Here is a 6,598-nt window from a genome sequence, read left to right on the forward strand (position 1 = left end):
AATCAGTGTTATAAATTATAATCAGTCCATTCCACCAGCATGCAACAAACTAACTACCACGCAAATGCAGCATGCGTGAACGGCTTTCAATTGTCTCTCTAAATTAAAGGAGACTGATAATTTGAGAGCAAGTCTCTTGCTTGAGGTTTAGGCCTAATAGTGGGGCCAGAAATAGTAGAAAACCCGAAGTCCATTTTAATAAACAAGACAACATTCGTTTCAAAACAAAACAACATTCAAACACCTGTAAATTACAACATTGCCACTGACTGAAGCCCAGACCAAATTTCAATAAAAAAAATCAAAACTAAATTACGACTTTGCCACCGCCTTTTCAAAACAAAAACCCAAACTCAACGCATATCTTCTCTCTCCCCCACAAACTCAGTGAATGTTGTAAAACCTCCAAAAACTACCAGCCAGCTCCACAAAAATTCAAGAGGCCCCTCTAAAAGCAGCAACATCTCCAACACAACACTTCCTTTGTGACACATAAAAAATCTCAAAATTCATTCTTTGTTTATTTCATGTTACTCTTGCATTCCATCTACTGGCATGCAATAACAGTTAGGATTTTACTAATGGAACTACCAAATCTTCCAAACAAATTATCGTCTAAATTTCAACTTACACCTACACTTCCTTAAACTCATTCGCTTATTTATTACCGTAGCAATTTTTGTTTTTTGTTTTTAATGTATTGGGATCATTGTCATGCATTTTATTGCTGTTTTTAAACCATATTCACATCATTACAACCCAAATATATATATTATTTCTTTCCTTGTAACCCTACCGATTACTAGTGTTATCAATAGCTTTATTTTTTCCCTTATGAAGAACACTATATTCAAATATTTGTACACTAATAATAACTATACCAATCACTGAACTATCAGTGCAACCCTTGTGTATATAAAAATAGCAATAGAATAGCATTAAAACTGGTGGATAAACAACAATCAGTGACTAATAAAAATGATTATATATATATATATATATATATATCAACAATATATAAATACCAACGAAATTGAATTTATAATAAACTGTCAATTGAAATACAATAAACAATAAATAAATTAATTGACTTGGATTTGAGATAGAGGCTTGCATATTTGATGCAATATCCTAAAGACAGTAATTTCACCACTTCTCGGTGCTTGAAGTTCTATAGGTGACTGCCTCCTAGGATTCAACTATCTGTATTCTAAGCCCTAGCACAAGACTTAGAATCTGGTAAACTTTGATTGTTTTCCTCTCAAACAATATGAATGTGCTTGTAGAATGCTTTTTTTTATGTGTTTTACGAATTAGGCCTTGTTTGATTTAAATAAACTTCTAAAACCTTATTAGAAGAGTCACAATTGTTAAAAAAATAATTAATTAAACTAATCCGAATTAATAAAAAATTATTCATTATAAACTAAAAAAATTAATTTAAATATGAAGTGCCCAAGTGCCCCAAGGTCCAAGGCCAATCTTTTTTATAATTAAATATTAAATATTATTTATATAATATTCAATACCCAAATCGAATTTGAAGCCCAATTGGCTTCCACTTGGCCCAACTTCCATTTACTAAGTATGGGACTTCCACACTTATAAAGACCTCACCATTTCTTCTTTCTACCAATGTGGGACAAATGTCCTTGAATTTCATTCAAACTTCCAACAATACCCCACATTTGAATCGAAATTCTAGACCCCACACTTGAAATGTTATACTTAAAGTGCTAAATGAATGTAATGCATTTGAGAGGAAGCAGATGTTATATGCATCAGGAAAAGTGTCCTTTGGACTTGAACTTACCCTAGTGAAAACATATCGGATTTACTTGGTGACGCAATGAATATAATTGATCTTGAACTGTTCACCACTATAGTAAACCTAGACAATATGTCTCACACATATAACATCTTAACAAACGTTAGTTCATACGTTTTTGTTCATTTTGGTCCTGAACATGTCCCGAGTTTCATAAGAGCTTTAGAGAACTTAGCCTTTTTCGTTCTCATAAATGAGACCCCACATTTACTGCCATATAGGTACACCAATTAAGTGCTCAACCTCAATCCATAACTATTCACTCACCACCATACCACACAGGCTAGGAGTGGATGAATGGTGTGCTTCCCGGGGTTGGCATAGACAATCTTTTGCATGCGAGGGAATGTCTATGCCAACCCCGGAAAGCACACCATTCACCCACCGTGTGGGTGACAATGGGTTGGCTTCAGATGAACTTTAGCTTGGGGTTGTCCTCAATTATGCTTTTGTGTTGGGAGTACAGTCACCAAACCTTCTCAATGCTCAAGTATGTCGAGGATAGCTTTCGACGGAGTTGATGAAGAAGCTAGCCAATTGTTGCCACACGAACACGTGGTGATGATGGGTTGACTTCAGGTGAACTTTAGCTTAGGGTTGTCCTCGGTTATGCTTTTGTGTTGGGAGTACGACGACCAAACCTTTTCAATGCACAAGTATGTCGAAGATGGCTTTCGGTGGAGTTGATGAAGAAGCTAGCCAATTGTCAGCCACACAAACACGTGGGGGGTGGGTTGGCTTTGGAAGAAGCTAGCCAATTCTCTTCGTGGGCAGTTGACCTATGATTAGGATTGTCTAGGCATTGCTTGTGTGTGCACGGTGCGAGCCCAATGCACAAGTAAGTCGAGGATGACACTCTTAAAAGTAGCAATGATACCACAAAATATCGGTTGCCTTCAGAGTGGTGGGCGAGTGGTGAGTCGGAGTGTCATCAGTAAAGTTTAACCTTGGTGTGCACAGTTGTTTTTAGAAACTCAATCCAATACCAGGGACTTTGAAAGTAACACTCTTATGAGTTACGAACCCACAACATCTATGTTGCCTAGCTACTTAGATTTCATGGTATTCTTATCATGCCTAGCCGTGTGTGCTTGGCTCCACTCAGTGTAGCTACATTCTTCTTGGTTAGCCATTGTGCTTGTTGAGATGTGTGGTTCATTTGGTGGTGTTGAGCTTTGCTAAAGCAACGGCATGTGAGTGGTGAATGGGTTGTATGCACCAGCGGGCTCTTTGCTCTGGCATTGAACTGTTGTCTCATACACCTCGTCATTTATGTTTCAAGATTGACTTGTGCGGGTTAATGGGCTCCTGTTTTGGCTACCTATTGTTAAGGAATGGTGCCTCTCATTGTCCCTTTCCTCCTCTTGCCCTTCGCGGGCAGCAGGAGGATGTCGTAGTAGTGCTTGAGTCCCGATTAAGCCACGCCTCATCATGAGATTGTGAAGGTCCATAAGTTTTTGCTTGTGATCTCGGATGAGGAGCAATAAGTGGGCATGGGGTCTTTGGCGTCCGATCGTCCAATTTGAAGCGTTTTTGCTCGACACGTACGACTGTCGTGCCTACGGTGAGCTCTCGACCCATAAGGTCATTTATCTTGCACGGTGCCGACTTTGGAAAGGAACGCTACTTGGTTGATCCTGCTAGTAGTCATATGCTTGTCTCAAAGATTAAGCCATACATGTGTAAGTAAGAACTAACTGTGAAACTACGAATGGCTCATTAAATCTGTTATAGTTTGTTTGATGATATCTACTACTCGGATAACCATAGTAATTCTAGAGCTAATATGTGCAACAAACCCTGACTTGTGGAACGGATGCATTTACTAAATAAAAGGCTGATGAGGGCTCTACCCATTGCTCTGATGATTCATGATAACTCGACGGATCATGCTGGCGACGCATCATTCAAATATCTGCCCTACGCACGCTACGACAATCGGTGGTTGTGAAACCTCAATTGCCTATCGTGTGTGGTCGTTGCACATCGAGGGCTTGAAAAAATACTTGGCTCTGGCTTAGCTTTCAACGCAACCCCAGATTAGGTGGGGTTACCCGGGGAGGAAAAGAAACTTACTAGGATTTCCCTAGTAACGGCGAGCGAATTAGGAATAGCCTAGCTTGAGAATCGGCGCCCATGGCTTCCGAATTGTAGTTTGGCGAAGCGTCCTCAGTGGTGGATCGGGCCCAAGTCCACTGGAAGGTGGCGTTGGAGAGGGTGAGAGCCCCATTGTGTTCAGACCCTGTCGCACCACGAGGCGCTGTCGGTGAGTCGGGTTGTTGGGGATTGCAACCCGAGCGTACCCATTACTGCATCAGGTCTCCAAGGTGAACAACCTCTGGTCGATACAACAATGTAGGCAAGGGAAGTTGGCAAAAGGATTGGCTCTGAGGGTTGGGCACGGAGTCCCAGTCCCGAACCCGTCGGCTATGGGTGGACTGCACGAGCTGCTCCGACGGCTGGGGGACGAACTGGGAGCGTTCCTTCAAGGACTTTCCCTGGGTGTCGAACAACTGCCTCAGAACTTGTATGGACAAGGGGAATCCAACTATTTAATTCAAACAAAGCATTGCAATGGTCCCTTCAGATGCTAATGCAATGTGATTTCTGCCCAGTGCTCTGAATTTCAAAGTGAAGAAATTCAACTAAGCGCGGGTAAACGACGAGAGTAACTATGACTCTCTTAATGTAGCCAAATGCCTGGTCATCTAATTAGTGATGCGCATGAATGGATTAATGAGATCCTCACTGTCCCTGTCTACTATCTAGCAAAACCATAGCCAAGGGAATGGGCTTGGTAGAATCAGCGAGGAAAGAAGACCCTGTTAAGCTTGACTTTAGTCAGACTTTGTGAAATGACTTGAGATGTGTAGTATAAGTGGGAGCTTCGGCGAAACTGAAATACCACTACTTTTAAAGTTATTTTACTTTAACGGAGGCGAGTCATCGCCCCTCTTTTTGGACCTAAGGCCGACCTTGCGTCGGCCAATCAGGGTGGAAGACATTGTCAGGTGAGGAGTTTGGCTAGGGCGGCACATCTGTTAAAAGATAGCACATGTGCCCTAAGATGAGCTCAACGAGAACAAAAATCTCATGTGGAACAAAAGGGAAAAAGCTCGTTTGATTCTGATTTCCAGTACGAGTACGACCCATGAAAGCGTGGCCTAATGATCTTTTAGACCTTCAGAATTTGAAGCTAGAGGTATCAGAAAAGTTACCACATGGATAACTGGCTTGTGGCAGCCAAGCGTTCATAGCGACGTTGCTTTTATATCCTTCTATGTCGGCTCTTCCTATCATTGTGAAGCACAATTCACCAAGTGATGGATTGTTCACCCACCAATAGGGAACGTGAGCTGGGTTTAGACCATCGTGAGGCAGGTTAGTTTTACCCCACTGATAATAGTGTCACAATAGTAATTCAACCTAGTACGAGAGGAACCATTGATTCGCACAATTGGTCATCGCACTTCTTTGAAAAGCCAGTGGAGCGAAGCTACCGTGCGCTAGATTATGACTAAACGCCTCTAAGTTAGAATTTGGGCTAGAAGCGACGCATGCGCCCACCGCCTGTTTGCCAACCCTTAGTAGGGGCCCAAGGCCCCAAAAGGCACGTGTCGTTGGTGAAGCCCTTGCCGTGAGCGAGCTGCGAGGGCCGCCTTAAATTACAATTTCTACCGAGCGGTGGGTAAAATCCTTTGCAGATGACTTAAATACGCAAAGGGGTATTGTAAGTGGCAAAGTGGCCTTGCTGCCACAATCCACTGAGATTCAGCCTTGCGTCGCTTCGATTCATCCCTCCCCCTCCTTTTCCATTCAACTTTCCCCCAAAACATGGCGAGGCTACCGACTCGACACTTTGTATTTTTACGTACTAGTATCTTTGGTTTACCTCAACATCACCTTCTTTTGCCTTAAGATGGCGTGGCTCATCTTGCCTTGGCATGCCTTGCCCATGAAGTGCCCAAGATGTGCCCATGTGTGGCCTTCTTTGCATTGCATTGCCTTGCCTTGCCTCGCCTTGATTGGCCTGGCCTTGCCCTTTCTCCTGTCGAGCAGATGCGTGCAGCATGCAGGCAGCGTTCCCAACCCCCCCCCCCCCCCCCCTTTTTTATTATATTTTTAGAGAAAATTTGTATATATTATTTTTATATTTATGTCTTAAATTTAAGCCTATTTTGTTTTTCTAAACAATAGTCTAGCCCTTGACTTGTTTTTCCAACAAATAAAAAATCTAGTTAGTATATACATAATTGTTTAAAATATTAAAATGAGATTGTAAAAAATATTATAAGAAATGAAATACACAAATCAGACTTAGTGTGGGCCCATATAGACCATCACGAGTAGCCTAACATTGCAGTTCCAGCATATCATGGTTCGTTTTAGGAGCAATATACATGTTCTTGATGTTGTGTTTTGTTGTGTAGATACAGCTGCACCAAAATGGATTCAGTTGCATCCTCAACTTGTGATACTCGCAAGTGCACGAGCCGTTTGGTAGTATAGCATATGTAAGTGCGAGGTCGATCCCACGAGGATTGGTGATTGAATGATCCAATTCATTTTTCCTACACAAAACAGAAATGAAAAAGAAAGGAAATAAATAAAACAAGGAAGAAAGAAATAACTAACTCAAGCAGATAAGTTCCCAAGTTCAATTAGATTAATGGATTGATTCTAGCTAAAGTATGATTAAGCCATGGTGTTTGGTCATAACCTTGTGTTCCTAATTCCCTAATTTGATCATTTGTTGTCTAACCTAAAATT

General features: G+C 41.5%; 1 pseudogene; it reads left to right on the forward strand.

The window, feature by feature from the left end:
* Positions 1-3,858: 3,858 nt before the first annotated feature.
* LOC148294286 (25S ribosomal RNA) lies at positions 3,859-5,624 on the forward strand (annotated as a pseudogene).
* The last annotated feature ends 974 nt before the right edge of the window (positions 5,625-6,598 follow it).

The sequence above is a fragment of the Prunus avium genome, chromosome 5 (assembly GCF_965620075.1).
Source record: "Prunus avium chromosome 5, drPruAviu1.hap1.1, whole genome shotgun sequence".
Lineage (NCBI taxonomy): Eukaryota > Viridiplantae > Streptophyta > Magnoliopsida > Rosales > Rosaceae > Prunus > Prunus avium.